This window comes from Triticum urartu, chromosome 7A (assembly GCF_056163025.1).
Source record: "Triticum urartu cultivar PI428250 chromosome 7A, HENAU_Tu73, whole genome shotgun sequence".
NCBI classification, from domain to species: domain Eukaryota; kingdom Viridiplantae; phylum Streptophyta; class Magnoliopsida; order Poales; family Poaceae; genus Triticum; species Triticum urartu.
Window position 1 is genome coordinate 465,966,881 of NC_141879.1, and position 25,597 is coordinate 465,992,477.

Below are 25,597 nucleotides of genomic sequence, written 5' to 3' on the forward strand. Positions count from 1 at the left end.
TATGAGAGGTAATTTTCAAAATTTTGGACCCAATATTCCAATTATCCAACATAAAAGCCAAACAAGTGGTCAAATTTTACTCTTTATATGATTAAACTTATAAATTATTATGCATTACAATAGTATTTATTCATAAACCTATTTATCATTGACTTATTGTATGTCACAAGTTGATTATTTCAGGTCACACAGCTATCGAATAATATACTTAAGCAATATGTTGATATTATTCGTATCTGTTCCGAATCAAGAAAATATTCAATACATATCCGTATTCGAATAATATCCGAGCCGCATCCGTATCCGATAACATCCGTATTCAGATTCGTATTCGTTTTGAAAATATGAAAATGAAAGTGGTAAGAGCACTATCCGATCCGCATCCGATCAATTTCCACCCCTACTATTACTTCTACTACTATGGCTAACGCTTTAGCAATAAAGTAAAGTAATTACATGACGTTTATGTTGACACGCGGGTCATAAATAAATAAAGACAACTCCTATGGCTCCTGCCGGTTGTCATACTCATCGACATGCAAGTCGTGATTCCTATTACAAGAACATGATCATCTCATACATCACATATATCATTCATCACATCCTTTGGCCATATCACATCACAAAACACTTGCTGCAAAAACAAGTTAGACGTCCTCTAATTGTTTTTGCAAGTTTTTACGTGGCTGCTATAGGTTTCTAGCAAGAACGTTTCTTACCTACGCCAAAACCACAACGTGATATGCCAATTTCTATTTACCCTTCATAAGGACCCTTTTCATCGAATCCGATCCGACTAAAGTGGGAGAGACAGACACCCGCCAGCCACCTTATGCAACTAGTGCATGTCAATCGGTGGAACCAGTCTCACGTAAGCGTACGTGTAAGGTCGGTCCGGGCCGCTTCATCCCACGATGCCGCCGAATCAAGATAAGACTAGTAACGGCAAGCAAATTGACAATATCGACGCCCACAACTGCTTTGTGTTCTACTCGTGCAGAGAAACTACGCATAGATCTAGCTCATGATGCCACTGTTGGGGAACGTAGCAGAATTTTAAAATTTTCTACGCATCGCCAAGATCTATCTATGGAGTCATCTAGCAACGAGGAAGAGGGGAGTGCATCTACATACCCTTGTAGATCACGCGCGGAAGCGTTCAAGAGAACGGGGTTGATGGAGTCGTACTCGTCGTGATCCAAATCACCGATGACCAAGTGCCGAACGGACGGCACCTCCGCGTTCAACACACGTACGGTTGGGAAGACGTCTCCTCCAACTTGATCCAGCAAGGGGGAAGGAGAGGTTGATGAAGATCTAGCAGCACGACGGCGTGGTGGTGGAGGCAACGGTGATCTCGGCAGGGCTTCGCCAAGCGCAGGGAGACGGAGGATTGTCACGGGAGGGAGAGGGAGAGGCCAGGGGCTTGGGTGTGGCTGCCCTCCCTCCCCCCACTATATATAGGGTGCCTAGGGGGGGCGCCGGCCCTAGGAGATCCAATCTCCTAGGGGGGGCGGCGGCCAAGGGGTGCCTTGCCCCCCAAGGCAAGGGTGGCGCCCCCACCCCTAGGGTTTCCAACCCTAGGCGCAGGGGGAGGCCCAAGGGGGGGCGCACCAGCCCACTAGGGGCTGGTTCCCCTCCCACTTCAGCCCATGGGACCCTCCGGGATAGGTGGCCCCACACAGTGGACCCCCGAGACCCTTCCGGTGGTCCCGGTACAATACCGATTACCCCCGAAACTTTCCCGATGGCCGAAACTTGACTTCCTATATATAAATCTTCACCTACGGACCATTCCAGAACTACTCGTGACGTCCGGGATCTCATTCGGGACTCCGAACAACTTTCGGGTTACCGTATGCTAATATCTCTACAACCCTAGCGTCACCGAACCTTAAGTGTGTAGACCCTACGGGTTCGGGAGACATGTAGACATGACCGAGACGCCTCTCTGGTCAATAACCAACAGCAGGATCTGGATACCCATGTTGGCTCCCACATGCTCCACGATGATCTCATCGGATGAACCATGATGTCGAGGATTCAATCAATCCGTATACAATTCCCTTTGTCAATCGGTACGTTACTTGCCCGAGACTCGATCGTCGGTATCCCAATACCTGGTTCAATCTCGTTACCGGCAAGTCACTTTACTCGTACCGTAATGCATGATCCTATGATCAACCACTTGGTCACATTGAGCTCATTATGATGATGCATTACCGAGTGGGCCCAGAGATACCTCTCCGTCATGCGGAGTGACAAATCCCAGTCTCGATTCGTGCCAACCCAACAGACACTTTCGGAGATACCTGTAGTGTACCTTTATAGTCACCCAGTTACGTTGTGACGTTTGGCACACCCAAAGCACTCCTACGGTATCCGGGATTTGCACAATCTCATGTTCTAAGGAATGATACTTGACATTCGGAAAAGCTACAGCAAACGAACTACACGATCTTTGAGCTATGCTTAGGACTGGGTCTTGTCCATCACATCATTCTCCTAATGATGTGATCCCGTTATCAATGACATCCAATGTCCATAGTCAGGAAACCATGACTATCTTTTGATCAACGAGCTAGTCAACTAGAGGCTCACTGGGGACTTGTTGTGGTCTATGTATTCACACATGTATTACGATTTCCGGATAACACAATTATAGCATGAATAATAGACAATTATCATGAACAAAGAGATATAATAATAACCATTTTATTATTGCCTCTAGGGAATATTTCCAACAGTGTCGGCCACGGCCTACCTAAACACTCAAGTCTGTAGTCCAGGTTTATCGCCTATCCAGGTTCCATCCGCAGGGAGTCCGGCCGAGGTTTCCACATACGGCCCCGAACGATGTGAACAGGGTTCCCGAGACACCAAACGGGTGACTTGGTACACTGTGCCACGGTGTATCTACCGCATCATAGCCCACCCCTAGGGTCAGCGCTACGCACGGCCGCCAACACATAACCTACAAACACCAGAAACTAGTTGCAACTCCTGGACAGAGTACTAGGTTGATTAAGAAGCCGAGAGGGTCCATTGGTTTCAGGCCCAGTGTATGGTAGTAGCTGATTCTTAAATCACACATACAGATCTCAGTTCTTAGGGACGGCCTCAATGAAACAACCCACCATGTACTCCTACATGGCCTCTCATCGATACCTTTACCAAATCATGATCAACACATCCCTCACATTACCGACATAATCATTTCACTCTAGCCCATCACCCAGATGAACCAAACCTGACACAACTCTAAGCATAGCAGGCATAGCAAGGTAGGAAACACATACATGTCTCAATCAACTCCTACACATGCTAGTGGGTTTCATCTAGTTACTGTGGCAATGAAAGGTCATGCAGAGGATAAGGGTTCATCCACCGTAGCACACAGCAGTTTGAAACGTTGTTGTCTTAATGCAGTAAATGAGAGCAGATGCGAGAACATGGGATTGTATCGATATGATCAATGGGGCTGCTTGCCTGATGGAGTGGTAGTAGGGTACTGCCCTTCAGTTGGATACTCGGAGATATCCTCGGAGGCAGAACCTACCACGAAAGACTCCACAGAGTATAATCAACACATGGCAATATGCAACAATATGATGCATGCTATGACATGGAAAAATGGGGTGTCCTGCCTAATGCAATGTGAAACAAGTTGAAATGGGTCCATTTGAATCAAAGATTCAAATGGAAGCTTAAGTTCTTATGCATTATAAGTGTATTAGCGTGTTTCACCTAAACAGCAAGGTTAAAGTGTTTTGTCATGCATGAAACCATTACAGATGGAAATATTGAATTTTTCTGATCATTTTTCATATATAACTTGTTTGATTTGGAGCTATGGTTGATTTTCTATGATTTTTTTAGAAGTTTTGGCTATTTTCTGGAATTTCCTGTAAAAGAATAAATCCAGTAAATAAATAACTGCGTCAGCACTGCGTCACTGTGACGTCAGCGAGTCAAAGGTGCTAGCCCAGGTCAAACCTGACTGGTGGGCCCCATCTGTCAGTGTCTCAGCTAACTAACAGAGTTAAGTTAATACTAACTAAACTGTCAGTGGGGCCTGGGCCCGCATGTCAGTGACCTATTGGGTTAACTAAAAGTTAATTAGTGCTAAGCAAAAATTAGCAGGGCTTTGGGCCCACCTGTCATTGACCCAGGGGAGTCAAACCCCAGGTCAAACGAGGTCAACTCGCCGGCGTTTAGCCACTGGCGATGACAGACGCGGCGGAGGGCTTCGGAAAACGCCCACAGGCGACCATTTGCGTGGCGGAGAGGCTCTACGCGTAGCTGGGAGCAAGCCGCATCGAGTGGTGGCAGTGGGTGGAGCTGGGGTGGCCGGAAACGTCGCCGGCGACGACCTTGGCGGTTGCCGGAGTTCGGGCGAGGTTGAAACCGAGGCTACAGGGCACGATGAGGCGCGTGGAGTGGTGCTACAGGCTCCTGCGAGTGCGGTGAGTGCGTTGGTCGCAATGGTGTGGCCGGTGGGTGGCCGGAGTCACGTCGGCGACGAGCTCGGCGACGGTGGGTGCTCGGGTGAGCGTGGTGCGGTGCACACGGTGCAGGAGGGAGTTAATGGAGAGGGGGAGGACGGAGCTGGGCTCACGGCGATTGCAGCAAGCGTCGGAGCGGGCTCGGGGAAGGCCGGAGCTGAGCGGGGCGGCGATGGCGATCTCGGCGGCCGGAGTTGGGGGGAGACGGGGTCAGCGGCGACTCCAGAGCGGGCGAGCGCTCGGGGCTCGGCCTGCTCAACGTAGTCGACGACGGCGGAGCTAGTGGACACGGTGACGCGGCACGGGGACGACGGCGGACGCGGTTAGCACGGTGGCATGGGCGCGACAGCGTTGGCCATGGTGCGGGAGAGCGAGGGAGAGGAGCTGGGGAGAGAGAGGCGTGTCTGCGAGCTCGGGGGAGAGGTGTGTGACCGAACCAGGGCGGCAGCGCTGCGAGGGGAGGAAGCAGGGCGGCGGGCAGCTGGGTGGCGCGCGCAGGCGCCAGCGTCGAGCACCTGCCTGCCTGGCCAGGCCAAGCAGCTCGCTGGAGCGGTGGCTGGGCTGGGCCGGCAGGTGGGCCTGCTAGGTGGCGCCAGGTAAGCCTTTGCTTTGCTTTGTTTTTCTTTTTCTATTTTTCTGTAAGTTTGTGGCTTTATTAAAAATAGTTAGGCACTTACAAAAATCCTGAAAATAATCATAGGCTCTGTTTAGATTATTTCCAATAGCCCACACTTATTTCCAGAATTATTTGAGCATTTAAAATATTTTATAGCATTTAAATGCCCAAATGCAAATACTATATGGATTAGGCCAATGACCTTAAGATGTCCTAGAAAAATGTGCACCATTTTTGTCAAAGGTTTTAACCCAAAACAAAAAGGGTGGACTTTTTAGAAGGGCATTTCAGGTTCATTGAAAAAGTTTTTAGTAAACCCTAGTTGTTCCAGGGGGGGTGCTGGGGGTTCTATCATCCCCATTTCATCTTTCTGGGAAATTTAAACATGATGCAATCACTCTAATGCATGAACTAGCTAGGGTGTGACAACTCACCCCACTCAAAAGAATCTCGTCCCGAGATTTGGGATCTGTTGGGAAGAAGGTGGGGTACTCGAGTCAAAGACGATCCTCCCTTTCCCAAGTGGCTTCCTTTTCGGAATGGTGTGACCATTGAACCTTGAGAAATTTGATGTTATGGCGTCGAGTGGTACACTCGGCTTGATCAAGGATACGAACGGGATATTCCCGTTACGAGAGATTATCTTGTAGATCAAGCATTTCGTGGTCCACTCCACGGATAGGATCCGCGAAGCGACGCCTGAGTTGAGACACGTGGAAGACATCGTGAACTCTGGAAAGATGCGGAGGTAGTTCCAATTGGTAGGCAACTTCTCCTCGTTTGGCAAGAATGCGAAAGGGTCCAATGTAACGAGGGGCCAATTTGCCTTTGATACCGAAATGATGGGTTCCCTTTAATGGAGTAACCCGTAGGTAAGCCTTCTCGCCGACTTCATAAGTCATGAGCTTATGTTTATGATCATATTGGCTCTTTTGACGAGATTGGGCTGTTTTCAATTTCTCACAAATAACGCGAACCTGCTCTTCTGCTTCCAGAATCATATCCGGGCCAAAGAGTTGCCTTTCCCCGGTTTCTGACCAGTTAAGAGGCGTTCGACATTTTCGTCCATAGAGAACTTCGAAAGGAGCTTTGCCCAAGCTAGCTTGATAACTATTGTTATAAGCAAACTCCGCGAATGGAAGGCATTTCTCCCAATCCATTCTTAATGAGATGACAGAAGCTCGGAGCATATCTTCCAGAATTTGATTTACTCGCTGTACTTGACCACTTGATTGGGGGTGGAAGGCGGTGCTAAAAGAGAGACGAGTTCCCATAGCATTTTGGAAACTTTCCCAAAATCGAGAGGTGAAGAGACTCCCACGGTCTGAGTTAATTTCCAACGGGACACCATGAAGAGACACTAGTGGTGATACTCTCACGAACAGGTAGAAAGTGGGCCACCTTGGAAAGACGATCGATCACGACGAAGATAGCATTATTCCCTCTCTTGGTCCTGGGAAACCCAGTAATGAAATCCATACTGATTTTATCCCATTTCCACTCAAGAATAGCCAAAGGTTGAAGGGTGCCAGCAGGCCGTTGATGCTCTGCTTTAATACGACGACAGACGTCACAACTAGCAATGTATTGAGCAATTTCTCTCTTCATCCTAGTCCACCAAAACCTCTGGCGTAGGTCTTCATACATTTTAGTACTACTGGGATGAATGGTGAGAGGGGATTCATGAGCTTCCTTGAGGATCAGCCGCCTCAGGTTTCGTGCTTTGGGAACCACTAAGCGGTTTCCAAAGTATACGACACCTTGATCATCAACGGAGAAACAATTCGCGACTCCTTTCTTAATGTTTCTCTTAATACGGGAGATTCCCGGATCTACCTTCTATGCTTTGATGATTTGATCCGTAAGGGTAGGTTTCGCCACCAGGGTGGATAGGAATCCTCGAGGAACTATTGAAGGTTAAGCTTACGAAATTCCTCATGGAGAAGTGGTTGACTTTGTTGTAACATCAGGTTGTTACAATAAGATTTACGACTTAGCGCATCGACCATGACATTGGCTTTGCCCGGGGTGTAAGTTATTCCTAAGTCGTAATCCGAGATCAGCTCAACCCAACGTCTTTGCCTGAGGTTTAAATCCGGTTGGGTGAAGATATATTTCAAACTTTGGTGATCGGTGAAGATCTCGCAATGATTACCGAGAAGGTAATGTCGCCAAGTTTTGAGTGCATGGACTACAGCTGCAAGCTCTAGATCATGTGTGGGATAGTTTTCCTCATGTGGGTGTAATTGCCGTGAAGCATATGCAATTACTTGACGATCTTGCATGAGTATGCAACCTAGTCCCTGTCGCGAGGCGTCACAATAGATAATAAAGTCCTTGGAGAAATCTGGTGGTACCAGTACGGGAGCAGATGTCAGGCGTCTTTTCAGTTCCTGAAAGCTGAATTTGCACTGTGGGGTCCACTCGAACTTTTTATCTTTCTTGAGGAGTTCAGTTAGAGGTTTAGCACCCTTGGAGAAATTCTCGACGAAGCGGCGGCAATAGCTCGCTAAGCCAAGGAAGCTCCGAACTTGCTTGACCGTCTCAGGTGGAGTCCAATCAAGGACAGCTTGAACTCACTCGGGATTGACAGCAATACCCTTACCAGAGATTACATGGCCTAGATAGGTCATTTCTGGTAACCAAAATTCAAACTTGGAGAATTTGGCATAAAGGCGATGCTCTCGAAGTTTTGTCAATACCAGCCTTAGATGTTCGGCATGTTCCTCCTCACTCTTGGAGTAGATGAGTATATCATCAAGGTATACCACGATGAATTTATCCAAATACTCCATGAAGACTGAGTTCATTAACCGAGAGAAGGTGGCTGGGGCATTGGTTAAACCGAAGGACATGACGGTGTACTCGTATTGGCCATAACGAGTAACAAAGGCCATTTTGGGAATGTCCCCGTTTCTGATTTTGATTTGATGGTAGCCCAACCTCAAATCCATCTTGGAAAAGACTGAGGATCCAGCGAGCTGGTCATACAGATTATTGATCCCAGGAAGCGGATACTTGTTCTTGATAGTGACCAAGTTGACAGGTCGGTAATCTACAACCATCCGATCCGTTCCATCCTTCTTCTTGACAATGAGGACGGGGCAAGCCCAAGGAGAGGAACTAGGACAGATGAAACCCTTTTTCAAGGACTCATCGAGTTGGTTCTTAAGCTCAGCTAGTTCTAAGGGTGCCATCTTATAGGGTCTTCTAGAAATTGGAACGGTTCCTAGAACAAGGTCTATCACAAACTCGACATCCCTGTCAGGTGGAACACCTGGCAGTTCTTCTGGAAAGACATCCGGGAATTCTCATACTACCGGAATATCTTCAAGGTCTGGAAGGGGGTTGGCATTTAGGGAGTAAAGCTGGCGCTTGGCCACTCGAGTTAAGACATTGACTGTCTTGCCCGATGGGTGAGTAAGTTGAACGGTTCTAGTGGCACAATCAATCTTAGCATAATGAGTTGACATCCAGTCCATACCCAAGATGATGTTTATGTCCGAGGACTTGAGATCTATTAAAGATGCAAGGAAGACAAGTCTATCGACAAGAATTTCGTTCCCATGGCTTACTCTAGAAGTTTGCCATTTGGAACCCGGAGTTTGAATTACCATGGAAGTGGGCATGTCACAGAATGTCGTGTTATGCAGTCGAGCATAGTTCTCAGATATGAATGAATGAGATGCCCCAGGATCGAAAAGAACAGATGCCGGATGGCAATTAACAATCAGCGTACCAAGGACGATGTTAGGATCATCATGAGCCTCCTCAGCTGAGACATAGTTGACATGGCCACGTGCAGTGGTGGCTGGCTTGGCGTAGAATGTCTTTCCCGCTGGCTTACCACGGCCAACGGACTTTCCAGACTGATTGGGGTTGTTGTTCTGGGGACACTCTCGACTGTAGTGACCCGGCTATCCACACTTGAAACATGTCACAACATTGGGGCGTGGAGCAGCATTAACAGCGGGGCCACCATAGGTCTTAGACGGTGCAAACTGCTGGTTGGGGCGAGGCGCCTCAAAGGATGGCCTCGGAATGAACTTGGGTGGCAGTGCCGTGCTTGGAATCCACACCCGGCGCTTCTGAGATCCCGAGCCGGATGAGGAACCAAAATCACGAGAGTGCTTGCATGAAGCGTCATAGTCAGACTGGCCTGTCTCAGCACTGATGGCTTTATTGACCAACTTTTGAAAGGAGGTGCACTCGTGCAGACGAAGATCGCGACGAAGCTCGGGGCTAAGTCCCTTGCGGAACCTTGCCTGCTTCTTAGCGTCGGTGGATACCTATTCAGGAGCATATCGTGCCAGATTCCCAAATTCATGACTATATGCAACCACGGTCAGTCTTCCTTGGGTGAAATTGCAGAACTCTTCCCTCTTGCGATCTATGAGACCTTCCGGGATGTGATGTTCACGGAATGCCTCACTAAATTCAGCCCAAGTAGTGATTTGGCCGACCGGGCGCATAGCCTCAAAGTTTTCCCACCAAAGGCTAGCAGGGCCTTCGAGGTGATAGGAAGCATAGGTAACCTTATCAGCTTCGGCTACGTTGGAAGAACGTAGCTTGTGTGTGATGCTGTGGAGCCAGTCATCCGCGTCGAGGGACTCAACGGAATGATTAAACTTTGGTGGGTACAACTTGATAAAGCCATTGATTGACACCAAGTCATTTCGCTGATGGCGTGCAGTGTTCTGCTCAATCCGCTCCAGCAAGCAGTTAGTCTCACGCTTGTTTCTTTCCGCCTCCAGCATAACTTTGGCCAGAGAAGGCGGGTGAGGCAGATTTTCACCCCTAGCTGCACTGGCTTCTCCCTGCTCCGGGGCAGCAGGGTTGCTGCGGGTGTTGACCATCCTAGGAAAAACAAGACAACGGTTTAGACAAGGATGGCACAAGCTTAGCTAGGAAGTGCAGAATGTAATGGATAACATGGAATGCTAAGATGTTCATTGCACGACATGGTAATATAGGAACTGCCATATATATACCATTGGTCATACACACCGTACATAGTTTAGTACAATCCCAGGCTAGAGTACAACTACGGTGAAAGACATTACATCTCATCGGAGGCATTCCAAGCTCCTATACATTATTTTTCTACACCTCCGGAGCGTGATACACACCAAGTCGTATCCCACGGGTCACGCAGGACTGTGGAGAATACAACTATTACAGTACTAGTGAAACTACTACTAGCTCAGACGGCTCCGTAGTAATCCTCATAAAAGTCGCCACCAAAGCCTGGAAGTGGAACATGATCATCAGGGAACAGATGGTCCTGCGGAGCATGCGGACCATAGGGACTTGGATGTGGCCTCGGTCCCACAGGTGGTGGTAGACGGGGACCACGAGGAGGGGTGATGCCTCCTACATCGCTCCACTCCATACAATCTGGCAATCCAGACCGTACAGGGTACAAGTCCCTCATGTCCATGTATCCTGCCTGCACCGCAGGTGCAAACCGAGTCAAAGTGGCCCAATGATCGGAACGAGTGTGGAAAATCTCCATACGCAAGGCCCGATTTTCGTGGTCCTTATCCTCGAGCATCTCGGCAGTGGTGCGGAGTAGTGACTCCTCATGTGTAGAGTCATAGTACAAAGCCTGATAGTACCCCTGTGCCCCAGGAAGTGAGGCTGGCATGTACCGGAAGTCGGTGTTCTGAAGCAAGGCAGTCCTGGCTCAAATGATAGTCATCATTGAATAGGCTGCATCCTGCACAGACATCTCAATAGTGACCCCAAGTCCGTAGGAACACTGAAGGGGCTCAGTGGCTCCAAGATAAGAGGGATATATCCTGATGGTACAAAGGTACTGGCTCTGGTTGAAGTCTCTGAACTGCTCCTCGACGGTATATTCCGGATACCACCGATAGCCTGACTCGACCATCATTCGAACCAACATGGCCGTGTGGCCGGGCACATCAAGGCACCGGGTCAGACGAACCACTTGGTTCTGCGAACGGGTGGCCATCTGAAAGCACAGAATAATGCAAAGGCATTAGAATTTTCTAGGGGAAATCGGACAGCATAACGGCTGTAAATGCTCAGAAAAAGATTTGAGACATCCACAACAGTTTGCAATACCACTCAACAACATCATATCAAGGTTCTGATTCAAATGGCAACATACTAAAAGTAGTAGAAACTGTACTGAGGCTTGTAACAACAATCCTATAACCTACTCCGGGTTAGTAACACGTGAACCTGATAGAAGGAGAGAGCCTAGTCCTTAACCCACGTTGACTGAGAAGAGAATGACTCAGATCAGAGGGCATAAGGTAAAGGAGTAAAAAGAGCCTTACGTTCCCTCCCACAATCAATTCCCCTACATACAACTAAAGCATTTCTAGACTCGACATCGACCAGTTTGGCTCAACGAACCTACAGGCAGTCCGGCTCTGATGCCAACGCTGTCAGGACACCGATTCCAAGTCACATCGTTCTAGCCGGTAACACCTCATATCACATTGCGGCCTCACGCACGGTATCCCCACGGGTGTCGCCTTACCATGGCCTGGGACCGTTTGCGCCTTTTGGCTCACGTATATGATAGTGTCGCTAGCATCCATATGACAGAGAACCCGGGCCGACATGGCTAGTCGTGAACCCAAAGCGGCACAGACCTATGGAGACAGGCATACATGAATCACATCGAGCATGTCGGTCATCAGCGTGTGAATCCGGGCTGTAGCACTGGGCTAACAGGACTCCATGGAACCCGGGCTGTAGCAGGCTAGGCAGGACTCCGGATGTCACCGCGTGACATTTCCCCGAAGGGACAGACATAGCAACGAAGTGAAACACATGCCGGCCAGTCAAGTGTCCTGAGCAGTAGTGCTGGGCTAGCAGGACTCCGGTGAACCGGGCTGTAGCAGACTACTATGGCTCGAGGAGCACTAGACTACATTTCCCCATAAGAGAGGCTGTCAAGGATAAACAACTAGATTGTCGGATCCCACACATACCAAGCATTTCAATCATACACACAATATGCTCGACATGTGCAAATACAACACGGCATCACAACAAAACTCTACAACTCAATTACTTTATTTAAGGCTCCAGAGAGCCATACATAACATGTTCATACAGGTAGGGGTCACATGACCCGACACTCAAGTCATACAAGCATACAAGCACATGCGGAAGCAAATAGTCTGAGTACAGACACTAGAAAGAAAGAAGGCTTCTCGAAGCCTGTCTATCTACATAGGGCCCTCCATGGCCAGGATGTAACACCCTCGATGCGACTATATCTCCCACGTGTCGAGGCACGACTTAGAGGCATAATCGCATTGAAGGCATATGTCGCAAGTTAGGCAATCTTCACAACATCCCATGTAATATAGATAATAAAAGGGGAGATAACATAGTTGGCTTACACTCGCCACGTTAATCAAGTACATAAATAACATTACATCATACAAACACTCATGGCCCGACTACGGCGCCAAAATAAAAGAGAACCCAACATGCGACACGGTCACGATCAACCCCAACTGGGCACCACTACTGATCATCAGGAAAGGAAACATAGTAACGTTGAGAGTCCTCGTCGAACTCCCACTTGAGCTCAAGTGCGTCTCCTGGAGCGGAATCATCAGGCCCTGCATCTGGTGTAATAGTAATCTATGAGCCACAGGGACTCAGCAATCTCGCATCCTTGCGATCAAGACTATTTAAGCTTATAGGTATGGCAAGGTAAATATGTGGAGCTGCAGCAAGCGACTAGCAAAATATGGTGGCTAACTTATTTGCAAAGGAGAGCGAGAAGAGGAGGCAAAGCGCGAGCGAGAAACTAGAGAACAACCTGCGCAAACATTACTCCAACACCGTGTCTGCTTCCCGGACTCCGCCGAGAAGAGGCCATCACGGTAACACACTCAGTTGATTCATTTTAATTAAGTTAATGTTCAAGTTATCTACAACCGGACATTAACAAATTCCCATCTGCCCATAACCGCGGGCACGGCTTTCGAAAGTTCAAATCCCTGCAGGGGAGTCCCAACTTAGCCCATGACAAGCTCTCACGGTCAACGAAGGAATAGACCTCCTCCCAAGACGTTCCGATCAGACTCGGTATCTCGGTTCTTCAAGACACTTCGACAGGTTAAAACAAGACCAGCAACACCGCCCGAATGTGCCGACAAATCCCGACAGGAGCTGCACATATCTCGTTCTCAGGGCACACTCAGATGAGACTAGCTACGAGTAAAACCAACCCTCAAGTTTCCCTGAGGTGGCCCCGCAGGCAGCTCAGTTCGGACCAACACTCAGAGGAGCACTGGCCCGGGGGGGGGGGGGGGTAAAATAAAGATGACCCTTGAGTCTGCAGAACCCAAGGGAAAGAAAAGGCTAGGTGGCAAAAGGTAAAACCAAGGTTGGGAATTGCTGGAAAAGCTTTAATCAAGGCGAACTATCAAGGGGTTCCCATTATAACCCAACCGCGTAAGGAACGCAAAATCCAGGAACATAACACCGATATGACGGAAACTAGGGCGGCAAGAGTGGAACAAATCACTAGGCGAGAGGCCGAGCCTTCCACCCTTTACCAAGTGTATAGATGCATTAATATAACATGGCAATATAATGATATCCCAACAAGTAAATAAATGTTCCAACAAGGAACAGCCTTCAATCTTCACCTGCAACTAGCAACGCTATAAGAGGGGCTAAGCAAAGCGGTAGCATAGCCAATCAACGGTTTGCTAGGACAATGGTGGGTTATAGGTTTGACATGGCAATTTGGGAGGCTTGAAAGCAAGTGGTAGGCATCGTAGCATTGGCATAGCAAAAGAGCGAGCAAACTAGCATAGGAAAGATAGTAGTGATTTTGAGGGTATGATCATCTTGCCTGCACAGTTGTCAGAGTTGACTGGATCCTCGAAAGAAAACTCAACGGGCTCCTCCTTAGTGAACTCGTCTCCCGGCTCTACCCAAACAAGACAAACAAGCAACAAGGACACAATCAACCACGTGCAAGGATCAAACGAGATGATGCAAGGATGATATGCTATGCGGGATGCGATGTGGGATGCATATGCAAGATGTGACAGGAAATGCAAGAACCTGGCCTCAACTTGGAAATCCAAGGGTGCCACTGGAAAGATGAGATGAAATTGCTTGAAAACGATATAAAGAATGCCGGAATCGGAGTTACGGTTTGGAAATGGCAAGCGATTCAAATATGGCCACGGTCTGCGATTTACAGCAAGTAGCCATCTAAATGCAATGAGATGAACATGCTACAGTACCCAAACATGGCAACAAAATACATGGCAGGGATTCATTCAAGATTCTTAACAAAAGTCTAGCACTGAGCTACGGCCAAATCTTCCATTAACAGGTTCAAACAAGCATGGCAAAAATGCATATGGCAAACAGATCTCAGACTTAGTGAAATTAACACTTGTCTGGAATTTCAGATCAGGTAGCACTCTCCGGAGCAACAAAACTACATGCTACAGGACCTGAACATGACAAAGTAAAGAATGGCATGGAGCTACTCAAGGATCTTAACAAAAGTCCCTTAGTGACCTTGAGCCAAAAGGGATCAGAAAATACAATTGCAAGCATGTGAACATAGCAAAAACATAATCAGTTTCCAGACTTAGTGAAAACTGGCACATGCTGAAACATAACTCAAGTAGGCATGTTTACGAGCTCGATGCACTCACTACGGTGCAAGTCATGATAAGCTAAGCATACATCCATCAAGAATACACAAAATGCAAGCTAGACATGGCAAGAACAATAACATAGCATGCATGGATCAACTACAACATCATCGGCAAAATTGCAAACAAGTTGACAATCTGCCCAGATTCACAAAGTAGCAAAAGTAGAGCTCGATTGACTCAAGCTAGGGTGCTCCATAATTGCAAACAAAGACATGGATGGATAGAGCACTACAATATTAACAAAACATCCTTACTGATCATCCTCAAAAGAGGCACGGATCACTAGGAAACAACATGAACATATGGCATCATGAGATAAACAGATCAAGGACTTAGTGGAATTGCTAAGTCTCTGAAATCAGAATTACCAAGTGCCTCACTTAGCAAGCTCATGCTAGTCACCACACACATCACAAAAATACATGGGTTGCACCTCCGGAAAGATGACAAAACCCTTAACAAAACATATGTAGAACTCATGGCATATCACACTACTAGGAAAAGGCCTACTAATGGCGCACCTAATTTGTCCATTAATGGCGCATTAGTGGTGCGCCATTAGTGCCACGCCATTAGTATATTTTACTAATGGCGCACCACTGGTGCGCCATTAGTATCTGGTATACTAATGATGGACCTCAGATGCGCCATTAGTATATACAACAGTGCGCCATTAGTATGCCTCCCAGGGGGCCATGTATACCCAGGTGCTTTGGCATACTAATGGCGCACAACAACAAGATGCGCCATTAGTAACTTCGGCATACTAATGGCGCACTGTTCAATGATGCGCCATTAGTATCCTTTGGCATACTAATGGCGCACTGTGATGTGATGCGCCATTAGTATGAATATTAGGTTTTTTTATTTTTTAATTTTCTGTTTTTTTGCACAGGTTACAAAATGTATAATTGGACAAAATATAGACAGCACACATCAACAACAGATTCATCGAATACAATAGAGGGATAGTTGATCTCTTGGCTAACAGCTAACAGCTAAAATCCTCTGGGCTATGACTTCAACCAGGACAGTTGATCTCTTGGCTAACAGCTAACAACAAAGAAGTGCCCATACAGCCAATTTACTGCCCTATAATGATTATAAGAACTAGAAATAAAAGATATATCATAGTACTGAACAGTTGAGCAGTTGCAGATTCATCTAATCATGTGGAAAGTCAGTGAGCAGTTGCAGATACACCATTGCCACCATCTAGTCACGAGGATTGGAGTCCTCCTCAGTCTTGACACTGAGCTTTTGCTTCCCCATGACCTGCAGATAGGTCACCAACATAAACCATTTGAAATGATTAAACAAGTGCACTGGAAGCAATCTAGATCAGCATACAAACATCCATCTTCGGCAACACTTGAAGCGTAACTAGTAAAACAATTATGAACCTGAGATAAGTCGAAGAATCTTACAAGGATAAAATAAGTTACATAAATTCATCAAAATAAAACACTACATCTCTGTTTCTAAACCAGAGAGCCAAGAGAAGAACTATAACAGATGTAGTTCTCTACCTCAACATGCTGTAATAATATTATCTCTGTTGATCCATGTCCATCTGGGTTAATATGAAATGTAAAAAAATTGAATGAGCCAACTTGGTACATCATTACAAATGATTACTTGCTAAGAGAAACAAGTCAGAAAACAAAGCTGCATATAACCACCTAAATATTATGGTCAAGTACTAATTATCAAACTGGCATATCCACTTGTCTGCTACTCCCTATGTAATCAAATGCAAGACATTTTAGGTCACTTCACAGATTTAGTAGTTTGTAAGTAGAAGAATAGAAATTTGAAGAAAAAAATGGTGGATACGCACTGAGATCACGGCACATAACAGGTGTTCAAATCAATGGAAAGCAAATGTATTCTGGAGATGGTACCATCCCTCTCTCAGAATAATCAGAGCCCAAAATTCCACATGTTGATCGATTGATATGCCAAACAGGGGGATCGGCTGAGGGGCTCACCGCGGTGCGGATGACGAGCTCGGGGAAGCCGGAGACATCGGAGCAGCGAGGGCGACGCGGATCGACGGGGGAAGGCGCGCGGTGGCCGACGGGGAAGAAGCTCGGATCCGACGATGTGGGGGCGCCCAGCTTGAACTGGTGGCCGTAGTCGATGCAGAGGGGAGCTGCGGAGCTCGTGGACACCTTCCCATGTCGCGGATCCGGCGATGTGGTGGGTGAGGAGGTGCGGATCGACGAGATCCACCCATCATCATCACCCTTCTCGAGGTTCTTGACGCTTGCGTGATGCAGATGCGGTGCTGTGCCTCCTGCGGGTGACGCGGATGCGGTGCTGCGCCTCCTGCGGGCCCTTGAAGCCGGCCTTGCCGGCCTTCATCGACGGCGGGCCCTTTGAGGGGAGGGGACCTCTAGCCAGGGAGGGGAGGGGAGGGGAGGTGGCGCCGGCGGCGGAGTGGATGCGGTCGCCAGCGGGAGGAGGTGGCCGTGGAGGAGGTGGTCGCCGCGGTCGAATGGATCTGGGATGTAGGGAGAGGGGAGAAGGAGAGGGTAGGGGTGCCGACTGTGGAGTAGAGGGCGGCGGGGGCGGTGGGGGCGGCGGGTCGCCGATGGTGGCGGTGGGGGCGGCGGCAGATCGAGATCGGGGAGGGGCGGCGGCGAGGAGATGGGAACGAGGGAGGAAGGGGGCGACGGGGGGATCTGAGCTAGGGTTTGGCCTGCGGGTGGGGGTATCTCCTTTTCTTTTCTTTTTTCTGTAGATAGATGGATGGATGGATGTGGGATGGAGATATGGATGGATGGATGGATGGACGCCATGTCATCAATCCGTGGACAGAGTTATGATGGATGGATTGGTCCACTTACTAATGGCGCACCAACTCTAAATGCGCCATTAGTAATCCAGGTTACTAATGGCGCACCTTCTGGTGGTGCGCCATTAGTAGTTTTGCAAAAAAAAACATACTAATGGCGCACTGTTCCACAGTGCGCCATTAATAGTTTTGCAAAAAAGGAATAAAAAATATAATAACAAAACAACATTAGTGGTGCACTTTCCGACAGGTGCGCCATTACTAGTTACAACTAGTAATGGCGCACTGTGTCTGGATGCGCCATTAGTATGTTTGGACAGGCGCAGTAGTTCAAATTTTTTTTTGATACTAATGGCGCACCCTGGGCCAGGTGCGCCATTAGTAGTTTCAACTCTAATGGCGTATCAGAAGGTGGTGCGCCATTAGTATATACTAATGGCGCACCGCTTGTCTGGTGCGCCATTAGTGTCAATCCCATCTATAGCCTTTTTCTAGTAGTGTCATGCACACATTAATCATGGCAAAAATGACAAAAAGCTAAATGGAGTAACAGATCTGACAATTATCTCAAGTAGCCCTCTTCTAACAGCATTTCGGGCATCAAGATGAACTCAAATGAAAATTATGCACTGGAATGAAATGATATACTCTCTGAGATGAACATTTTGATATGCTATATGCATGAATCGGAGCTACGGATGCAAAGTTACGAGGCTAAGAACATGGGCACATGAACTGCAGACTTAGGAAAAATTGAGAGGTCAACCCCTAGGGTTCGTCCCAGATTTGGATTGCGGCACGCTCTTCGAGGTTCGACGCCGAGGCTCGCCGGAGTTCTTGCCGGACAACGAGGGACAGGACGCCGGGGCTTCCGGCGCCGACGACCGAGGCGACGAGGGGCGGAGGCGGCGGCGGTGGCCGGGGCGGCGAGCACCGTGGTGGCCGGCGCGGCGGGGCGGCGTTGCGGGGCGCCGGCCGGCGACGAGGGGTGGCGGCGCAGCCCGCCGGTGTCAGGGAAGAAGGGCGAAGGCGGCGTGGGCTTTGGAGGAGGCGGCGCGCGTTCAATGCGATTATGCCTCTAAGTCATGCCTCGACACGTGGGAGATATAGTCGCATCGAGGGTGTTACACAGGATCACCACCTGGGTGGCAAGTTACTCATCGACGTCGAGGTCTACATAAAACCCATCGGAGGGGGCGGTGTTGTCATCTGAAAACAGTAATTAAAGCAAACATGAGTACAAAGGTACTCAGCAAGTCTTACAACAGAACCTACTATACATGCTCATTCTCAAGAAGGTGGTGGAGTTATTGCAGCAAGCCAGCTTTGACTCTTGGCTAAGCTATCCTACAAGACACCACTAGTAAAATAGTTTTCGCACACGAGTCCACTAATCACCAACACAATACTCCACCGGAGATCCTCCCTCGCCATCCTACGAGAGAGCCATCCTCGGCACTCACACTTATCTTGAGTCTTTTAGTAGTAACCATTAACTTGTCTATGAACTGTATAGGTGACCAAGTAGTCCTTTACTGTGGACGCGGCTATTCGAATAGATGATGTTAACCCTGCAGGGGTGTACTTCTTCATACACGCTCTCACCACTTACCGTCGTTTACACGACATGTACTCGACAACCTTCAAGCGGAAGCCCAACGGGGGTGTCGGCCACGGCCTACCTAAACACTCAAGTCTCTAGTCCAGGTTTATCGCCTATCCAGGTTCCATCCACAGGGAGTCCGGCCGAGGTTTCCAAATACGGCCCCGAACGATGTGAACAGGGTTCCCGAGACACCAAACGGGTGACTCGATACACCGTGCCATGGTGTATCTACCGCATCATAGCCCACCCCTAGGGTCAGCGCTACGCACAGCCGCTAAAACATAACCTACAAACACCAGAAACTAGTTGCAACTCCTGGACAAAGTACTAGGGTGATTAAGAAGCCGAGAGGGTCCATTGGTTTCGGGCCCAATGTATGGTAGTAGCTGATTCTTAAATCACACATACAGATCTCAGTTCTTAGGGACGGCCTCAATGAAACAACCCACCATGTACTCCTACATGGCCTCTCATTGATACGTTTACCAAATCATGATCAACACATCCCTCACATTACCTACATAATCATTTCACTCTAGCCCATCACCTAGATGAACCAGACCTGACACAACTCTAAGCATAGCAGGCATAGCAAGGTAGGAAACACATACATGGCTCAATCAACTCCTACACATGCTAGTGTGTTTCATCTAGTTACTGTGGCAATGACAGGTCATGCAGAGGATAAGGGTTCAACTACCGTAGCACATATTAGTTTGAAACGTTGTTGTCTTAATGCAGTAAATGAGAGCAGAGGCGAGAACATGGGATTGTATCGATATGACCAATGGGGCTGCTTGCCTGATGGAGTGGTAGTAGGATATTGCCCTTCAGTTGGATACTCGGAGATATCCTCGGAGGCAGAACCTACCACGAAAGACTCCACAGAGTATAATCAACACATGGCAATATGCAACAATATGATGCATGCTATGACATGGCAAAATGGGGTGTCCTGCCTAATGCAATGTGAAACAAGTTGAAATGGGTCCATTTGAATCAAAGATTCAAATGGAAGCTTAAGTTCTTTTGCATTATAAGTGTATTAGCTTGTTTCACCTAAACAACAAGGTTAAAGTGTTTTGTCATGCATGAAACCATTATAGATGGAAAGATTCAATTTGTCTGATCATTTTTCATATATAACTTGTTTGATTTGGAGCTATGGTTGATTTTCTATAATTTTTAGAAGTTTTGGCTATTTTCTGGAATTTCATGTAAAAGAATAAATCCAGTAAATAAATAACTGCGTCAACACTGCGTCACTATGACGTCAGCGAGTCAAAGGCGCCATCCCAGGTCAAACCTGACTGGTGGGCCCCATCTGTCAGTGTCTCAGCTAACTAACAGAGTTAAGTTAATACTAACTAAACTGTCAATGGGGCTTGGGCCCGCATGTCAGTGACCTATTGGGTTAACTAAAAGTTAATTAGTGCTAAGCTAAAATTAGCAGGGCTCTGGGCCCACCTGTCATTGACCCAGGGGAGTCAAACCCCAGGTCAAACGAGGTAAACTTGCCGGCGTTTAGCCGCCGGCAACGACAGACGCGACGGAGGGCTTCGGAAAACGCCCACAGGCGACCATTTGCGCGGCGGAGAGGCTCTACACATAGCTGGGAGCAAGCTGCATCGAGTGGTGGCAGTGGGTGGAGCTGGGGTGGCCGGAAACATCGCCGGCGACGACCTTGGCGGTCGCCGGAGTTCGGGCGAGGTTGAAACCGAGGCTACAGGGCACGGCAAGGCGCGTGGAGTGGTGCTACGGGCTCCTGCGAGTGCGGTGAGTGCGTTGGTCGCAATGGTGTGGCCGGTGGGTGGCCGGAGTCACGTTGGCGACGAGCTTGGCGACGGTGGGTGCTCGGGTGAGCGTGGTGCGGTGCACATGGCGCAGGAGGGAGTTAATGGAGAGGGGGAGGACGGAGCTGGGCTCACGGCGATTGCAGCAAGCGTCGGAGCGGGCTTGGGGAAGGCTGGAGCTGAGCGGGGCGGTGATGGCGATCTCGGCGGCAGGAGTTGGGGGAGACGGGGTCAGCGGCGACTCTAGAGCGGGCAAGCGCTCGGGGCTCGGCCTGCTCGACGTAGTCGACGACGGCGGAGCTAGTGGACACGGTGACGCGGCACGGGGACGACGGCGGACGCGGTTAGCACGGTGGCGCGGGCGCGGCAGCGTCGGCCATGGTGCGGGAGAGCGAGGGAGAGGAGCTTGGGAGAGAGAGGCGTGTCTGCGAGCTCGGGGGAGAGGTGTGTGACCGAACCAGGGCGGCAGCGTTGCGAGGGGAGGAAGCAGGGCGGCGGGCAGCTGCGTGGCGCACGCAGGCGCCGGCGTCGAGCACCTGCCTGCCTTCCTGGCCAAGCCAAGCAGCTCGCTGGAGCGGTGGCTGGGCTGGGCCAGCAGGTGGGCCTGCTAGGTGGCGCCAGGTAAGCTCTGCTTTGCTTTGTTTTTCTTTTTCTATTTTTTTGTATGTTTGTGGCTTTATTAAAAATAGTTAGGCACTTACAAAAATCTTGAAAATAATCAAAGGCTCTGTTTAGATTATTTCCAACAGCCCACACTTATTTCCAGAATTATTTGAGAATTTAAAATATTTTATAGCATTTAAAATCCCAAATGCAAATACTATATGGATTAAGCCGATGACCTTAAGATGTCCTAGAAAAATGTGCACCATTTTTGTCAAAGGTTTTAACCCAAAACAAAAGGGTGGACTTTTTAGAAGGGCATTTCAGGTTCATTGAAAATGTTTTTAGTAAACCCTAGTTGTTCCAGGGGGGGTTGCTGGGGGTTCTATCATCCCCATTTCATCTTTCTGGGAAATTTAAACATGATGCAATCACTCTAATGTATGATCTAGCTAGGGTGTGACATATATTATCTCCGGATTGCACTATTTTTTGTGCACAGGTAAATGATTTCGGCCGGGCAGCGCTATTACCTAGGCGCACCAATGTTCTGTTGTCACCTTGCCGACCTACCGCATCACCTCGGCTGGACCAGGGGCTTCATCATCACTTCATTAACACACGCTGGGGGCTTCGGCGTCACACTGCGGGCCTGTTCCGTCGCCACGGTCGTATTGGGTTTTCACCTCGCCCATCGACTATGCTGCATCACCACTTCATCAAGCCGAGCTCTTTACTCGGACATCTCGGGGACGGCTTGGGGGCTGGGATCTCATCCCACCACAATCTCGGCCTGCGTCATCAACATCGAGCACATTAACCAGCTAAGTCGCTTTCATGCTAAAAGACTTTCAGTTTTAAATTTTGTTTGGTTCGACCAAGCATTATACTTTTTTTGGCAAAAAGTTGTTTGTGACAAAATTCCTTGTCAAACCTTTGTTTGTGACACACAAATTCAAATACCCAGTTTATTTAGGGGCTTCCTTTATGAAGCCTTTCCTCTTGCATATGATTATACTTGTACGGCTTTGTTGCTTGTTCGTGTGTTACGCCATAATATGCACCATGTTGACTTAAGTCTTTCGCAAGCTCGGTTTCCTAGCTCATGTGCTTACCCCTATGTTCCCGATTGTTCGGCTAGGGAGTAAAGGGAGCACCTCTACGATTGTTACTACCGGGTCATTCGAGTTAGTACCTCAGACTGGGTGAAAAATGAAAGCTAGCGCTCTTATTGTTTTCAATAATGGTCGGCACACAACGGAACTCATGAGTACAAAAAGTCTATTGCAGAAGTCTCATAGTAACAATGAGCAACCAAAGAAAGGTATCGATGGAGGTACTATTTTCTTCGAAGATGCTTCTTACACTTCGTTAGTAATATAGCATAAGTTCCCTGAGCGCGCTTTGTCTATTACAACCTTATGGCCTGATTGCCTGGTTATCGGAAACACCGTCGATGCTTTCGACAGGTGGATTACATAACACTTTTCGGTCCTTGACCGAAGAGGGAGATCCGATGGTCGGTTAAGACGCGTTTAAAGTTCGGGTGAACACAGATATGATATAAGTACATCGGTACATACAATCATTATACATAAAATTCTTTTATCCAAGTCACTTGGAGGCTCTTAAAACTTATATGAGCTGTTTTATAGTAAATGTGTTTTCTTCTTGGTCGTTGCAAAGTCTTTTTCTACCGCTCCTTTTTCGACTCGAGTGTATGGTCAATAGCCGGATAGCCTGTCTTATCTCTAAAAAGCCGCTCGAGTTTAGTTCGCTAAACTGGCCTCAAAGAAGTACTCCGCCTTTGGGATAAGGAGCTCGAAGCCGTAGGCTGGCCTGCTTGAAGTGTTGAGAACGCGTGTGTCATGTTAAAGCACGGCAGAAGCACAATGTTTTTTTTTCTTTTTTCCAATTTTCGGATTGGCACCGAACACTTGATCTTTTTCGGACGTCAAGTTTTTACCAACGTTTTTTTGGTTTTCCAAGCTTATGGCACTTTTAAACTATTTGTGTGTTTTCAGCACAAGTCTCGTAGTGCAACACCGGACACCTTTAGAGATTCGGCAAAACATTCTCGGATATTGCTAAATATGCATCGGTTTCGAATTGTGTCTTTGGTCAATAGTTGGGTTGCCCAGCGCTACGCTTGCCTCCTACGTTCCGCTTTGTTCAGCTAGGTGTGCAAAGGGAGAACCACTGCGATTGTGCTTCCAGCTCACATGGTTAAGCACCTCAGTGGAGAAAGCCGAAAACTGACTGTCACAATAAGCGTAAACTGGTCAGCGATCCGATGACTATGTTAAATGACGGGCCATTCATAACATTGGCCGAAGTGTTTACGGCTTGACCTCAGATGTCGCCGAACACTAACCGGGGGCTCATAGCTAGCTTCCCCAGTTTAAAGCTCCTACGACTAAGTGAAAGTTATAAAGCCCGCATATCTGATTGCCTCGTTTCCGCTAACACAACCGCCTTCGGGCACCGAGACGTCGGCTAAGGGTTGTCTTGTTATTGCGGAGACACCTTGCGTAGTATCTACAAAGGGGTAGAAGCCAACGATGGGCCACTTTCAACTGATAAACGGTCGCAACGGAGTTAAAATAAACATATCATCGTAATTGTATTTAATATACAAGGGCTGCCTTCCATAATCATCGTTCAAAAGCCATAAATATGCATCAATTTGACTTAAGATTTTTGCCAAGCTGGGTTGCCTGGCTCCTGTGCTTACCGCTACGTTCCCGATTGTTCGGCTAGGCGGTAAAGGGAGCACCTCTGTGATTGTTACTACCAGGTCATCTGAGTTAGTACCTCAGACTAGGTGAAGCCAAAAGCTAGCGATCTTAAAGGATCACATTGGTCAGCAACGATGGAAGTAAAATTTTTGGTTCATTAATACCACAGAGTTTGGGAACTTTTCCCGAACTAAATCCTCAACATTTTCTTCCCACATTGATCAAAGGTGAGGTTTCATGATCATGATACGCATGATGACCCAAAGAAAGGAACCAATAGCAGGACTATTTTCCTTGGAAGATGTCTCTTACATTAAGTAATATAACATATCTCTCCGCGTACCTTTGTTTATAAAACCGTATGGCCGGATTGCCTTGTTTTCCATAAATCTTTGCCCTTATAACGACTTTATAAAGTAGGACAAACATTCCTCGGCTACTGGCCGAGGAGGTGGAAGCCGATGGTCGGTCAATAAAAGTTTTGTACAATGCGGATCCGAGCATTAATGATGTAAAGTACTTGGATACATAGAATCATTACACATAATTTGTGATTTTACTCTGGATATCAATCCTTAATTCGGCCACCCGTGCCCGCATTAAGGCTCGGGGCTACTGGGCTTCGGGCTTATCATTTACTAATATTAAAGGGGCACATTGATCCCCTGATCTGGTGTTGCCACTCGACCAGTGTCTCAGAGGCTACTGCATTGGCAATCCAGTGCAGAAAATTTAAGTGCAATATAGTTTTCGAGGAGATTATGATCCTTAGGTTGGTCGGCCGCACCCAACCTAAGTCTCGAGGACTTTGCACACCGCTTTTTTGTGTCCCGAAGTATTCTGCCGAGCTAGGAGTTGATCCTCAGGCCGATTTTGCAAATCAACCTGAGTCTCAGTGGCTACTGGGATCAGCGGTCTTACGTCATCCTTCAGGTGCACCTCGGGTTTTAGACCGATACACACCTTGAGGGCTACTGGCTATATATCTCAGCAGAGAATAAATTGCACTAATCAAAAATATTGACAAAAACCGGCCCACAGTCGGGGTGGTGCACCACCTCGGAAGCAGTCCGGCATAAAGCTCGGGCGCCAGTGGCTGGCTCCATAGAGGGCATTTCCGGCATTAAGATCGGCTAAACTCCTTGAACTTTTTTGAACCAAGGTGATCTATGACACCTCGGATATAGTCCGGCGTAGGAGCTTGAACATAGTCCGGCGTTGGAGCTCGGATACATTTCGGGGTTGGAGCT